This window comes from Geotrypetes seraphini, chromosome 11 (genome assembly GCF_902459505.1).
Source record: "Geotrypetes seraphini chromosome 11, aGeoSer1.1, whole genome shotgun sequence".
In the NCBI taxonomy this organism is placed as follows: Eukaryota; Metazoa; Chordata; class Amphibia; order Gymnophiona; family Dermophiidae; genus Geotrypetes; species Geotrypetes seraphini.
The window spans coordinates 19,092,280-19,109,014 of record NC_047094.1 but is presented as its reverse complement, the minus strand read 5'-3'; positions in this window follow the sequence as shown (position 1 = coordinate 19,109,014).

Here is a 16,735-nt window from a genome sequence, read left to right as displayed (position 1 = left end):
CCTGCAAATAAGGTAATTTTTAAAAATCGGTTTAATTGGTGTACTAACAGGACCATTTCTAGGATAAGCAGCATAAAATCTGGTTTTCTTCATGGGATCTAGCTAGGTACTTGGATCTGGTTTGGCCACTGTTGGAAACAGGATACTGTACTGGGCTTGATGGACCTTCGGTCTGTCCCAGTACAGCAATTCTTATGTTCTTATGTGAGCCAAGTATAGGACAATCAAGCCATTGTGACATCACGGATGAGGTTGGTTCTTAGGCACTGGTGGAATGAAGCATTATGACATCACAATCTCAGCTCTGGAATGTTTCTACTCTTTGGGTTTCATGGACCTTTGGTCTGTCCCGGTATGGCAATTCTTATGTTCTTATGGTTTAAAATGACTTTTTGTCGACCTCTAATATCCTTATAATCCACCACAATTTTAGGATTCTATTGTAAATTCAAGATATCAAGGAGTATAGCTGCAATATTAAGCTAACCAGTGCTACCATTAACAGGACTACCGTATTTTCACGCATATAACGCGCGCATTATGCACGATTTTACAACCGTGCATAACCATGCGCGTTATACGTGTGAGCGCGCTTTACAATTTTTTTTTTTTACATTCTGATCCGGCATTCCCCCTGCGAACCGGCATCCTTCCCCCCCGCTTGAGTCACCCCCCTCCCCCGCGATCCTACATCCCCCCCAGCACCGCAAATACAACTCTTACCCGATTGGGCACCGGCACCAGCACCAATGCACAGCATGAGCCAGTGCCAGTGCCCGAAGATCCTCCCTCGTTGGTTTGGGCTGGGCTGGGCTGGGCCGGGCGGTGCAAGAGAGATCCTCCTTCTTCCTCTGCCGGGCTGGACTAGGCTTTGAGCATTTGCAAATGCTCAAAGCCTAGTCCAAACCAACGAGGGAGGATCTTCGGGCACTGGCACTGGCACGTGCTGTGCATTGGTGCTGGTGCCGGTGCCCAATCGGGTAAGAGTTGTATTTGCGGTGCTAGGGGGGGATGTAGGATCGCGGGGGAGGGGGGGTGACGCGAGCGGGGGGTGAGGATGCCGGTTCGCAGGGGGAATGCCGGATCAGATTATCTCAGATCACAGGGGGAGGGGAGGGTGACATGAGCGGGGGGGAGGATGCCGGTTCGGAGTAGACGGGAGGAGGTTTTAGCATGCGCGGTATACACGTGTGCGCGCTATATTAACATTTTATTACATAACTTTGTGTTCCCCGCGCGCTATACCCGTGTGCGCATTTTACACGGGTGCGCATTATCTACGTGAAAATACGGTACTTGTTATGCATAGTAACATAGTAAATGTTGCACTATTCATCCAGTCTGCCCAACAAAGGTTACCAGTCCAGCTTCTGAATATAAGTTTATCTGAAGAGCAGCTGAATATCATCTCTACCTAGGTGACTCATAGCTCTAGCCCTTGAATGCCTCTTGCTCCATTCACAATTGTGCAGATACCAACGAGGGAGGAGGGGGTGGCAGTTCTATAACTGGGTGCTACTAAGCAGGTCCCAAATATAAACAGATAGTGCATTTATTCTATACATCTGTTATTGTCATTAAAGAATACCAGTGTAAGTCAGCATCAATGTGTCGATACTTGGGCACTAACATGTACGCCAGGTTGAAAATGATGTGCTTAATCACATGCAGTATTCTGTAAGTTGATGCCCTAATTCAATAAAAGGCACCTAATGGCTAGGCATTGTTCGGCACGCTTGTCAATCAACTGATAGGTGCCATTTATAGAATCGCACTTACCAATGTCTAAGCGCACTTAAACGCCAGTAGACGTTGAATCCTTAGGTACACTGCCATTTAGGCCAGGGTTTTCTTGGCCTAAATGAGTGCACCTAAGGTAGAGGCCTACTGGTACCTAAACCCAAACTCCACCTTGAATCATCTCCTAACCATGCCTACTTGCTGGTAGGTACCTTGGAGTAGACGCCTACATTAATCTTTAATGAGCCTCTATTCATATCAAAAATGATTGTCCCTTATAATTCTTCTCGTTCTCTACGATCATCTTCATTGAATCTGCTTTCAATCCCGTCTTTGAGGGTTATCGGCACAAGAAGAAATGATATGTTCTCAGTAGTAGCACCTTCCTTGTGGAATGCCCTTCCAAATTTTATTAAACTTGAAAAAGACATCACTTCTTTTAAAAAAATTTTAAAAACATATTTATTTCAAGATGCATTTGATTTATGATAAACATATTCCAATTTCCTGCATTTTTATAATAATTAACAAAAATTTTTTACATATCTATCCCATTCTTACCTAATGTGCTTCCCTTTTATGTTATTTCACTAAATATTACAATTGTAACTTTTTCCCCTCTTACCCACTTATTCATGTATGTCCAATTCCTCTGTCTAATGTCTTGTCCCACTATATTAAATGTATTACCAAAACCTGTTGGTTTTTTAATCTGTACATCGCTTAGATATTGTAATAAGCGATCCATCAAATGTAAATAAACTTGAAACTTGAAACTTGAAGTAGTAGACATGCCTACCAAGCTAGGTGCCTGCCAGCAAATTATCCGCCCCCTCCCCTCCTCCCCCCCCCACACACTTTTTCAAAACCGTAGCGGAATTCTTTGAGCATCAGAGCTGTTATCACCGCGGCCAGGGCTAAAAACCACACCAGTTTTGTTAAAGGAGGGGGTTAATTTTTTAAATAATTTTAAATTGGATTTTAATAGTGCCTTCAGTTATCAGCACTGATTAAGCCAATTAAAAAAATTGTTAAGCACCTAGTTCGTCTAAGCGCACTGATCAATGTCCCTAACTGTAGGCGTCTTTTACAGAATCAGAGCCTAAATGCAGCCTTTAATCTACCCATGTGAATGCCCCTCTGACAATTATACGCTTTAGCATTTTAGAATGTAATTACAGAATGGAAGGTAAGGGCTCCTTTTATCAAACAGCGGTAGAGCGTTTTATGATGGACCGGTGAGGTAAATGCTCCAAAACCCATAGAAATTGAGTGAGTGTCAGAGCATTTACCTTGCCCGCTCATGGTAAAACGCTTTACCTCTGCCATTTATCCACTCAATTGATCGCTGTTATAAGGCTGTATTGGTTGAAAGTAAGGGACAAGATACGTTACAAGCTCACGGTAAATGTTTTCATGTGCTTACAGAAGTTGGTCCCTAAACACCCAGTCCAGAGCATCTTGCCGTGTGAGTTGGCGCGACTGCGTCGCTCAATTGAGCATTGTGATCTGTCTGTTCCATCGGTGCGGGACTTAAGGCTTTCCTCTTCCAGACACAGTGTCTTTCACTGCATCGGCCCCAGGGAATGGAACAACCTTCCAGGATACATTCGCCAACAGCAAAATTTAGGAAAATGCTGACAAGACACCTGTTCCGTAAGATGAAATGTAGGGTCTGAATTAGGCTGAGGGAGAAGATCACTGTTGAATGCTGAGTGCTGGTCACGGAGGTGTTTGATGGTCTGGCCTGTTTATCTGGCATAATGTTGTCTGCCATTGAGGCATCTTGTATGCCTTAAGTAATTTTATATTTTGATGTATGTTAGGGTTTCACCAGTTTTTGCCTTAAATGCTATTCATCATTGAAACGACGTGTATGTCAGATGCAATTTGATTTTATATGTAAGTATGTAATTTGTTATAGTGCGTTTTTGTATTGATTTGTACGATAAATGTTAATGTCTTATTTTGTATGTTCATATGTAGCTCACCCTGGATAAGGGCGAGGGAGAAATAAGCAAACAAACATGCATGTACATGCTAATATTCTATCAATTTTATTATTTTTATATTCAGAAATGTTTTAATTACATATCCATCCAAGATACCAAATATGGAAACACTCACAGAAAAAAATAAATACATTCAAAAACAATTTAACTAATCCATCAAGCCCACTTCGTGGGAGGTCAATACCTAATATATTAAAATAAATACAAAAGAATCCAAGGATAAAAATATCCAACCTAAAAGTGTTTAATTAATTAAATACACCTCTGTTACTTTAGTTATCATCTTTTTTCCATATAAGTTTAGAAATTGTTCCAATTGTAATGAATCCCAAAACACAAAAGTAGTTTGCCTTATTAAATGTATTTTGAGCTTAATAAAGTAAAAATAAAAACCCAGAGAGCTATTTAGCAGATCGCTTAAGAACGGCCAAACTGTGCCTAAGTTCTGTCCATAGAATTCTGGTCTATCTGAAGTCCAAACTATGCTGAAAAGTAGACCTGGTTTTCATTCGCCTACAATGTAGGCATGAGATGGTGCCCTAGGTCGCTCAGCGTTATGCAAATGAATCAAAGGATGCCCATATTGAAGCCTCACCCATTCCACGTCCAATGGATGTCCATGAAATTTTGGATGCGCCTACAAAGTGACATTCGCATCCTTTGGATGTCCATGTGCCAATTATCATCCGTTAAGACCCTTAAATGGCTCATTAACTACTTAATTTGGATGCCTAAGTCCTGCTCAACGTTAGGCGCCCTTTATAGAATCAGGGCCAAAATCTTTTCCTTGAAATTTTAACAAACATTTACAGAGAAATTTCAAAAAAATATATAGCAGCCAATGTCAGAACTCTAGACTTCAAAGCAAAAAAGGCTTTTTGTCTAAGCTATTGATTTGGCCACATCAGGAAACATCAATACTTTCGTTCCACAAAAGACAGCATTTTTATTCTGAAAGTACATTTTCAAAATCAAGGTTTTATCCTTCTCATTTGAACACACTACTAATAGGGTTGATCTAGTCTGTATCAAATCTTGGAAATCTTCAAGAAAACCCATAAGATCAAATTCTGTTGATATAAGCTGGTCCATCCCATGTTCAGTAAACAGCCTCTTCTTTTTGGGAATATAGTAACAATTAGAAATTAACAATTTATCAGCATTCTGTAATCCATCTCAGAAAATGCTAATTCTGTATTGTAACACCTTTACAGAAGCTCATATATTGTAACACCCTTACCGAAGCTCATGTAAACCGCTCTGAATTGACTCCACTGTCGTTAGTAGCGGTCTAGAAGTTTTAATAAATAATTCTAAAATCTCTTTGAGATATTTTCTCAGTAGGATTTCAGATGATAGTAAATGTGTAATAGGAAAAATAATTAAACGCAGATTCTTAGATCTCGCAACATTTTCCTGATCACTTCAATTTTTAAATGTAAATGATAAGAATCCTTAATAGCAGAAATGATTCCATCAATTTAAGTACACAACAGCTGCTTAAATTAGGTGACCCCTTATAGAATGAGGGAGATTACGCAGACAAAGACGTTCTCAATATAAAATATATCAGTTTAGAAACCTCAAAATTATAGCGCCAGTGATCTATGTAAGTGTAATGCATTTGATATGGGGTTCACTCTAGAGTTATCTGCACTAGTCACTCTGAGTATTGACCGACATATGTTGTTCTCCAGACAAAATGTGGGTCTAAGTCTCTGTGGGTACGTCTTTCCATGGGCAATTTTGATAGGGAAGGTATCCATGCTCTTTCTCTTCAAGAACTAGTGTTAAGTCCGTAGGGAAGAAATGTCTAAATGTTGCACCTGCCCAGATTTAAAATACATGAAATATGGCAAAATTATAAAGATGCAACTCGTACAAAACCATAGTTCAATAATATAAAACCTAGCCGATCTACGAAGAACATAAAATCCAATGAAAGCATATCCCTCTTCATGCCTGTCCTGCTTGGGGCTCCTGCCCCGCAACTGGAAGATCTAGTAGGCATCTTATGCTGTTTATTAACAGTAGCAGAAAGAAAAGAGCAAGTTATGCTGAACAGTACAAGTGGTTTCCATTTACGCTGTAATGCACATGATTAGTTTGGATAGTCCATTACAAGGGACAAAACTGATTTCCCAAGCTAACTCTATTAAATGCAATACATTTTTCATTGGCCATAATGGACAGAAACTTCCTCTGGAAGAGGCATTTAAGACTACTTTCCCCTACAATGCACCAGGGCCATATGCTCTGCAGAGGAAGCACCAGCTGGCGGCGGCTGTGCAATAGAGCATCGAAGCTTCTCACAGTGGTAGCAGCCGTCCCAGCAAAGCTAAAGATTTGTCTCTCTGTGACCTCTTCTGAAACCCCTACCAGGGATGCTCCAGTACGAAGAGGAAAGAGAAAACGCATTCAATTTCAGTAACTAGGATCTACCTACCTTTTAAGCATTGCAGGCTTCCATTACGAAGAGCGTAGAACCTGATTCTGTTTTCCAGTTTGGCAAATAAAAAAATAAAAAATAAGTCCCCCAAATTGGGTTCTCGGCTTACAGTTGAGTCAGAAGAAATTTCTGTGCTTACTTCCCTACCTCTCCGTGCTAACCAGCTGCTGCTGTTGACAATGTGGTAAGATAAGCTGGACTGGTGCAGGGCCTTGAGCATCTACACGTGGAGAGAGGTGGGAACTGGGAAGTCTTGAGCATAGGCAAATCGCTTTCTGTAGTCTGTCACTCAACCACTTTCTGATCCAGTTCACCACGCTGGAACCCAACCCCAAGCTTCTCAGTTTATTCAAGTTTCAAGTTTTTATTAAAATTTGATGCTATCACTCATAACACTTCTAAGAGATTTACAGCTAAAAATTGGGAAAACGTACAGAAATTTAAAAAACGCCAACAACAGTGCAATTAGAAGATTAAAACAACTTAAGTAAATGGCATAGCATTAAAGGACAGAATAAACATGATACTAGAGGAATTGGGTAGAAGTACAATCGGTCTAGAAAAGTGAACAACAAAAGGAAGGGAGACACGTTGATCTGAATCTTTTAGAAGAACAAAGTCTTATTTGGGTGAAGGGCTAGAGTGTCTAAAGGGAAGGATTAAATATTGAAAGCATCATTAAACAAATGTATTTTAAGGAGACCTTTAAAACGGTCTAAGATGTTTTCTTCTCTGATAGGAGCGGAAAGAGTGTTCCAAAACTGGGGGGGCATCCAAGGCTTTGCTGAAATCTAAGGAGACCACATGGAGCACATGTCCTTGATCTTAGTTATCTGGTCACCCATCAAAGAAATCAATCAGATTCGTTTGACACAATCTTCCTTTGATAAAACCATGTTGCCTTAGATCTCACAACCCGCTGCGTTCTAAGACGTTCACTCTCCTATTCTTAAGCAGCAGTAGTTTCCCCGTCTCTTATGAAGAGGAATTACATCAGCCCTTCTTCAGTTCTAAGGACCTCTTTTGTCTCCAAGGATCTGTTAAGCACATCTTTCAGTGAACCTCCTAGAGCATCTCAGAGCTCTTCAGTATCCTGGGATGTGTTTCATCAGGTCTCATGGTTTTGCCCCTCTTTCACTGTTCCAAGTTGTTCATAAACACATTCTTCTGACAGTCACCTGAAGCCCTTCTCCAGGATTTCCTTCTGTGAACATGGAACAGAAGTGTCTGTTTAGCATTTCTGTTTTATTCTCATCACTCGCCACACATTGGTTCTTAGCACCTTTGAGTCTTGCAATTACACATCCTCTGGCAAAAAATATTAGAATTTAACCGTGCATCGATTAAAAATATGTTTTCTCCTGTTCATCTTAAATGTGCTACTTGGTAGCTTCATGTATTTATATTTTTAAAAAAGAATCAATTCATGTGTTCCCATTCTACTCCACTCAGGATTTTATAGATCTCTATCATATGTTCCCTCAGCCACCTCTTCTTCAAGCTGAAGAGCCCTAAAATCTTCAGCCTTTCCTTGCAAGAGAATAGCTCCGCCCCAATTAATATTTTGGTTGCCCTTCTCTGTGTACTTTTTTCTAACTCCACTATATCTTTCTGAGGTTTGGCGACCAGAATGGTACACAGTACTCAAGGTGTGGCCATACCATGAAGTGATACAGAAGCATTATGATGGCAGCTCTTTCAAAGGAGGAGGAGTTGGCCTAGTGATTAGAGCTGCTGCACACTGAGGCTGACCTCAATCCCAGCCGGTTCCCTGCGACCCTGGTCAAGTCGCCCATCCCTCCATTGCCCCAGGCACCACAGCCAGACTGTGAACCCGCCAGGACAGATAGGTTGCGAGTCTTTCAAGTATGAGGAGCTACCAGAAGCAATTCTTGCTGGGGACACTGTTTTATCTTGCATCTGCTCTACTAGGATGTTCCGTAACATCCATATATTAAAGCAAAGTTCCCTATATGGATACATTTGGTCAGGATTCTTGGGATAGATTGCTTCTAGATAGATATGGGACAAATTGGTTTAGAACCAATGCTAGGAAATTTTTCTTCACTCAGAGGGTGGTGGACACCTGGAATGCGCTTCCGGAGGATGTAATAGGACAGAATACATTAAGAGGATTCAAAGAGGGATTGGACAAGTTCCTGAAGGATACGCGGATTGAGGGATATAGATAGAGACAGAGATAGGATGATGAAAGGGTATTGAAAGGTTTTAGACAACGGATCACTTACAGGTCATGGACCTGATGGGCCGCCGCATGAGCGGACCGCTGGGCGCAATGGACCTCTTGTCTGACTCAGCGGAGGCAACTTCTTATGTTCTTAAATATTTACTTTTCTCTATCTAGGCCATGTCTATAGATCTCTTTAAAGTAAAAAAGAATATACTTTTGGTTTATTTTTATATCTCTTTTCCTTGCATTTTATTTTTTTTCCCTTATCTTGTTGGGTATTTTTTTCTTATCTTTCTAATATTTCTCTCAACAGCTGGACTTCTCCTCTTCCTTATTCACCTCCTGGTTTTTTTTTCTCTCTGTTCCTTCTAGCCCTCCTGTCTCGCTCCTATCTCTTGTCTTTTCTTCGCTCTCCTCCATTCCCCCATCTCACTCCCTCTCTATTCTCCCTCCTCCCCCACTCCTTCGTTCACTTTAGATCTGTCTCCCTCACTTACTGATTGACAATTCCAGCAATTCTGATGGAAAATTCATTAGTACTTTCTCTCGGTTTTTTTTTTTCATTTTCCCAGTCAGCTTCGCGCCTGATCTGTCAGCCTCTTCCATCCTGATTATCTGGAGACGCCAATTTCAAAGAGACATCTTAATAGTGATGTCAACGAATTAATTAGATGTGTTAATGAGCTAAAAGCAACCCAAATTAAATTAATGCAGTAATAAGCACAGACAGCAAAATTAGCTCCAATTTCTGTAAATGATTCTGAACTGTACACAACATCTCATCCTGCTAGAACATTACCATCCCCCAAAGCTAATCAAGAACTCCAGTGCAATTAACTGCTTAATTACAAAACACACACACACATGCACACACACAGCCCAGAGATTTAGTGGCAGACAAGATGCAGGATACTTCTCAGTAAAAGAGGGCAGATCACTGAAACAACAAAAAAACCCTGTTTAATTGAGCATATTCCTTCTCTTCCTCAACACAGTACATTATTGGGTAACAGCACCATATTAAAGCAATAGACAGTAAAGGGGTCAAACCAAAGGCAATGAAAGATGCTACAGCTGAATCGTGCTGGCTCTTTTTGCTAAAGAAAATGGGTACCAGACTTTGGTACTAAATCAGTCGTATGCTATATATATATATATGAAATTCAAGGCTTTCACCATGTTCTTCTTTGCTTATTACGCCGTCAAACTGTAGGAACCAGCCATGGCAACTCAGACATTTAGGTCTTTATGTACTCCTAGCTACTTGAAGGTATCTAAAGATTGTCCGGTGCCTCCTATTGGAGGCGAAGGTCAATACAATCCCAAGTGTTGGAAACACAGTGGGATTGGGTAGTTTATGGCTTGAATCTGAGTCTGAGCTGCTCCTGGAAGCCTAATTGTCCGATGCTGCTGGTTTCCCACTGGGGGTGAGTGGCTAATAGCTTTGTAGAGCTACGCAGGTATCTGATTAGCGCTAATTACAGAGATCGGAGAAAGGGGAATGAAGGAGGGGGGAGAAAAAGAAAGGAGGAAAAATGGGAGAAGGGAGTAAAAGGAAGGGCAAAATGAAAGAAATATTAAAATACAAGGAACAAAGAAGACGCAGAAAGTGAAGATAATGGGATGGAGAGAAAATAGGAAAGAATAAAAAGACTAGGAGCAGAAAGAAAAAATTAAAGAGAGATAGAAAAGTGAAGGTAAGGCAAAGAGAAGAAAAGAAAACAAAAAAGAGGACCAGATTTAGACATAGTCAACTGCCTAGGGTACCAAATTTAGAAGACACCAAATACTTGGTCTAAACAAGAGCCTTAATAGCCTGACTCTGTGCTTTACGACAGTTCTCTATTTTTTAAATTTTTTTTAATTTATTCTTTATTGAATTTCACATTTTTTTTTTTATAACAACAATCATATTGAAATCAAAAGTACCCACAGGATTCCAAATAGTTAAAAAATAACAAAAAAAGGAAATATAACATTCTTTCAACTGTTAGTTAGTCCAGAATAATTGGGGAAGGAGTTGCATAAATCGGAGAGTAATTCACACCAACATTATTTTATAGGCAACACAGAAGGAAGACCTAAAGTGGGCCTAAAATACCAGATACGAGCTTTATTCTTGTCTATTGATAGGGGTGCTTGCTGTCCTCACCTTACTATATATATTGGACTTCTGCAATATTATTTATTTGGGATTACCAAAGAAAGTTGTGAGTAAATTGAGAATAGTGCAGAATACAGCTGTTCGCCTGATATTTGGGCTGAAGAAAAGTGATCACATCAGTCCTTATTATCAATTATTACACTGGCTACCAGTGGAAGCACAAGTAATTTTTAAATGTTCATGCCTTTGTTTCAAGTTGGTCTGGGGATTGACCCCTACCTACCTTTTATCTCATTTTGTGCTATATAACCCCGTGAGGATAACCAGGAATTGAAACTTATTTGCATACCTGAAGATTTTAGGCTGTAAATTTAGGTCTTTCTTAGACAGGATGCTCGCATTCCAAGCAAGTAAACAACAGTCCTGGTTGGGTAACTATATTAGCGGAGCCATGTTGTCATACGGCGCCTTCCGAAAAGAAATTAAGACAGTACTATTTGATAAATTTTCTCCTAATTCGAGGTTTTATTCTCAACATAATAATTTTACTGTATTAACTTAAATATTTTTATTGTCTTAGTTAATATGCTGTATTCTTACCATTAATATTTTGTATTGCGCTGATTCTCCAGTTTTCTCTTTTATGTAAACCGCCTAGAATTCTTTTGATTGAGGCAGTATGGAAAAATAAAGTTATATTATGTTATCAATAATAAATCTAGATAACTGCGAAGAATTAAAGAAAATGTATCTAACTCCTTTGAAATTAACCAAGATTTTATATGGGAATCTTAATACAAAGGTGGTTCCCAATTTTAAAACTTGGGGTCAAGAGCAAAAGCTGTTTCCCATTATTTATTTCATTATTTATATACCACTTATATCCTAAGTGGTTTTACATTCAGCTACTGTATCATATTTCCCTATCTGTCCTGGCGGGCTCAAACTCTATCTAGTGTACCAGGGGCAATGGGGGGATTAAGTGACTTGCCCAGGGTCACAAGGAACAGTGAGGGATTTGAACCCACAACCTCAGCGTGCTGAGGCTGCAGCTCTAACCACTGCGAGACACACGCCCTACGATCACGGAGGGAAACCTGCCCGCCACACCAGCCTCTGGTGCAAATATCTTCAATCCAGCTCTTTGTATCCTGTGATTTATGGATCCTTTACTAGGCACAAATGAACAAATACTAATAATTGATTTGATTATCCATTTCTTATGGCGACCTGACTGCATTGTTTTCAAAGTATAAACAAAGGACAGTCAAAGTCTTCCCATTTCCTTTTTCTAGGGTCCAGTCACCATCACTTTGGCACGGTGCAAAGTCCTGGGATTAGTCAAACAGCGTGTTTATCAAAGAATTACACGACCGGTGGTAAGTTTGCAAAATCGTTAGCCCGTTTAGCAAAACGAGGACTATCTCAGATGAAATGCAAGGACAGATTCGATGTGACAATCCCCCATCTCTGAGCTTCTCGGCTATCGTTTCCCTTTATTGCAATTAGTTCACTTCTGTTAATGGGTAAAGGATATTTTTAGTTAATTTCAGTTCCAGTTAATTGATTCAAAAGTGAAACCTGGCAACTGAGTTAATTGATCCATGTGTATTACACAGTAACACTGAGGCACTCCCCTAGCAACCGTAGGCCCTGGGACTCATAAAAAATAATGATGAAGAGAATGAATGGGGCATTGAACGAGACAAGCTCATAAAATTTCTCTGAGCGGTGGGGAAGGACTGACTATGAAAGTATGGATCTTTGCACCCCAACAGTGCAAAACAGAGAAAGAGCAGGAAAAAAAACTGGGGATGTGTAGGCAAAGAAAAATGTTTTCCTTGCATTCCCATATCATTTGCAGGGTTTATTTTTTGGGTTGTTTTTTTTTTTTTTTTTTTTAATGTAAATTTACATTTCAGGGCAATTTTACTCATTAAGAGGTGGTTGTGACCTGAATCCTCAATAGTCACCTGCAGTTCCCGAAAGAGCATCAGTTGATCCACCCTTGACCTTCACTAAACCTCTGGCGCTAGCATTAGGTAATGTGTCCCCCAATACCCTCTCCTCCCAATACTCACCAAGGTTATCATTGTTTGTATAATATCAAAGCAGGAGTGATCCCAGCCCCATTGCGCTAAAACAAAGGTAGCTGTAGCCGTGGACTGGACTACTAGGAGTATTACATAGTAACATAGTAAATGATGGCAGATAAAGACCTGAAGGGAAGAGGTAAAACATGGACCTCACGACCTCGCGGATCTAAAACCGCACATCCTTAAAAATCTGAGGTCCGTGCCACTTGTAGTTAGTTTCTGGCTCTGACAGACCTCGATGACAATTTAGCGCTGACGGATCCATCTCAGCATAGGGAGGGAAAAGTATTAGGATCCGTCAGCGCTAAAATGTCATCGAGGTCTGTCAGAGCCAGAGACTAGTGCTGGAGCGGCTCAAAAACGAATCCTTTAAACCGGTTTCCTGCAGCCCAATAAATTTAAAAATCTGAAGACCTCGATGACAGACCTCGATGACATTTTAGTGCTGACGGATCCTAATACTTTTCCCTCCCTATGCTGAGACGGATCCATCAGACCTAAATTGTCACCGAGGTCTGTCAGAGCCAGAAACTAACTACAAGTGGCACGGACCTCAGATTTTTAAGGATGTGCGGTTTTAGATCTGCGAGGTCCGTCAGGTCCATGAGGTCCGCGTTTTACCCCTTCCCAGACCTGAACGGTCCATCCAGTCTGCCCATTCTCATTAGAAATACATGATTAAGTTAACTTGTCTCTTCTTTGATATTTCTGGGTCATAGACTGTAAAGTCCACCTGGTATTGTCCTAGGTTCCAACTGCTGAAGTTCCATCTAATCAAGCCATTGTGACATCACTGCTGAGGTTGGCTCTTAGGCATTGGTGGAATGAGGCATTATGACATCACAATCTCAGCTCTGGAATGTTGCTACTCTTTGGGTTTCTGCCAGGTAACATAGTAACATAGTAAATGACGGCAGTTAAATACCATCCAGTCGGCCCATTAGTTATATTCATTAAAAATACATGATTAATTTAACTTGTTTCTTCTTTTATATTTCTGGGTCATAGACTATAAAGTCCACCTGGTAACGTCCTAGGTTCCAACTGCTGAAGTTGCCATCCAAGCTCACTCCAGCCTATCCAACCATCCCGTTGTTTGCAGGATATCTACTGTAAAGTCTGGCCAGTATCATCCTCATGTTCCAAGTTAGTGGAGTTCCCATTGATTCCCACCCCAGCCCACCCTATACCGAATCACCACATATGGGACACAAACCGTATACCGGCCTTAGTTCCGTAATTTATATCGTTTGGTTTCTAATTAGAGATCCTTTGTGTTTATCCCACGCTTTTTGGAATTCCATCAACATTTTCTTCTTCACCACTTCCCTCGGGAGGACATTCCAGGTATCTACCACCCTCTCTGTGAAAAAGAATTTCCTAACATTACTCCTAAGTCTTCCTCCCTACAACCTCAAGCTATGCCCTCTAGTTTTACCATTTTCCCTTTTCTGGAAAAGATTTGATCCTATATTAATACCTTTCAAGTATTTAAACATTTGTATCATATCTCCCCTGCCTCTCCTGCAGGAGGCTTTGAAACACAGCTTAAAGCCATAGATTTAGGATATTTGAATCATGCGATATTCCCAAGGTACCATATGCAGTTTTGCGACAGAGACAGGACCCCTGAGGAAAGCAATTTTTGCCAAAATACGGCCTGTGTTGGGTCCAGGTTCCAGTGTATATTTGTTATTTAATTAACAAAGTATTGTATGATTTATCTGCTGGTTCCAAGTTCTGGATTCATTTTGCGTGCTTGTGGATACTTCTGATTGTGTTGTGGAACCTCGATACTTTGCCTCTGACTTTGGGCTAGCTGCCCCTCTCAGCGGCACTTGTAGATTGTGCAAGATTGAAAATGACACATTTACAGGATTTGAAGAGCATTTTAGCTAACTGTTTGAGGGCCATAATGGAGGATTCAGGGGTCGTGCTTTGGAGACCACTGGCCTACAGAAAGGCCCAGGTATTTACACCAATTATTTAGCTAACATAAGTGCTTGCACCTAAAATTATTCAAACCACAATAGTATCATATAAATAATAATTCATTTAAGCAAGGTCCTCAGAAGTGCCGGTATTAGCCAAGTGTTTTCAATGATGCAGTACTTTCAGCATTGGCCTCCTCATTAGACCCGCAATTAATTCTTTTAATATATTTTTTTTACTTTTCTAGGGGAAAGGGTATCTAAGGACCCATAATTCAACTGAGAAACTCTTACAGTGAATACTTTTCTGGTTCCATATCCATAGCTCGTAGAGGTCTATCCTGAAGGCTGCTCCTTTCTGCTCTGGGCCTCCCTTAAATGTTCAGACTCAAAGGTTTTACTGTCCCCTTTCTGGACCGCACCCTTCTGGCTAGGTAGTATATAGCTGTGACTCATAAAAGGTGACTGTATGAGAGAGTGTATTTAAGGGAAATCAAGTTTATTCCACACACTTCATCACCTGTCCAGAACATGTCCAACAACCCATCCTTTAAATGCCTGCATTCTATTATCTAGGGGACGGGTGTATTTAAAGCAGAACACCTATGTGGAAAGTCCAAAAAGGTGCCTAACTTATCTTTATTTTATAAAAACAAAATAGATGCCTATTTGATTTATTTTTAAAATATTTCAAGGGGATATATGCACCAGAAGAGTTTATTTCACTAGGAAATTGACTTGTAGATAAGCTGTTTCCTTCTTCTGTAGCAATTCATTTAAAAGAAATACTTGAAGAATCTTTTTCTTATATGGCAGCAGCCATGTGGAACCTTCTACCAGATTTTATTAGAAATATTGATTCTTGATTTTTGTTCTTCAGAAGTTTGAAGACTTTTTATCACGGATAGTTTTTTGAGGGATGTGTAGTTTTCATAATCTTAGCTAAAGTGGCTCGCAGATTAATCTGCGGACTTATAACACTGGATGAGCCAGCGAAGATTGTTTTGGGGGGGAAAGGGTTAATTAAATAGTAGTAGGTAGGTAAGAGGATGAGTCGTGGGCTGTTAGGCAGGTTAGGTAAGGGGAGGGGTGGAAGTAAGAAGGTAGAGATAGGTGTAGGTGAAAGCGAGCGAGGATTGGTTGGAAAAAGGGGCTTAAGGATTGGTGGAGTTTTCTGAGGAGATTTGGCGGGCAGTGGAGAATTAGGGGTTTGGAGGGAGTGGGGAAGGTTAGGGTTGGAGGAGTAAATTGTCCCACCCTCCCCTTCCCTATTTTGGGGATCAGTTTTTGGTGTTTTTTTGGTTTTGGGGGTGGGGTGGCGGGGTAGGTTTGGTCGCAGTTTGGTTGTGGAAAAAATTATTTGTTGGGGAAACAATTTTGGATCAGTGTGGCTATGCAACAGATTTGGTGACTAAACGTTGTAACTGCTCATGTTCGATACCGCCATGGGTGGCGGCTGGACTCTGCGGCACCGCAAGTCTTGCTGTAAGGGAATTGGGGAATGGGGGAGAATTTTGGAAGAGGAGCTAGTTCGACACCGAGTAGCTCCAGGATTTTGAGAATAAGCTACACTGTTTTTTGAAAATGTTGATAAGTTGATTTTATTAAGGTTTGCTCTTAATAAAAATAAAGCTGCGGCCCATTTTTTTGCCACTATATCTGAGTTGGTGTATTTTATTGTGAACAATCTGAGTGTGGTGCGAATTCCAGTGTTATAGTTTTTGGGCACCTACAGTAGATACAGCCCCAAAACAACACAAATGTGCATGGACAAATTATAGCAAAGATATTATAAATGTGCATGTACTCTGTTCATGTACACTTTATTGATTATTGCTTATTTTATTTATTTAAAACTTTTTTATACCATTTACAAAAAAACCTAAATTGTTTACATCAACAAGACGCACGGTGTCAGTTGACAGCATTTGTACCATACGCGGTATGACACTTCTCTTTGATTGAGTTTTGATTAAATCTATTTGAGAGCCAGCATACTTCGTATATCATCATTCACGATTTTTAAGACTCCTGAGGCAGGCCTGATGGCCGAAACATGTACATGTCGAGTCATTGAGTTGAATGTGTCATTGTGATATTTGAACAATAAAGATCTTCATATTACCAGACGAATTGGAGGACACTTTTTTAGTGCACATCATTCCAGTCTGGACAATTCTGGACATAAGATCAAAACAAACCATATTTTAAA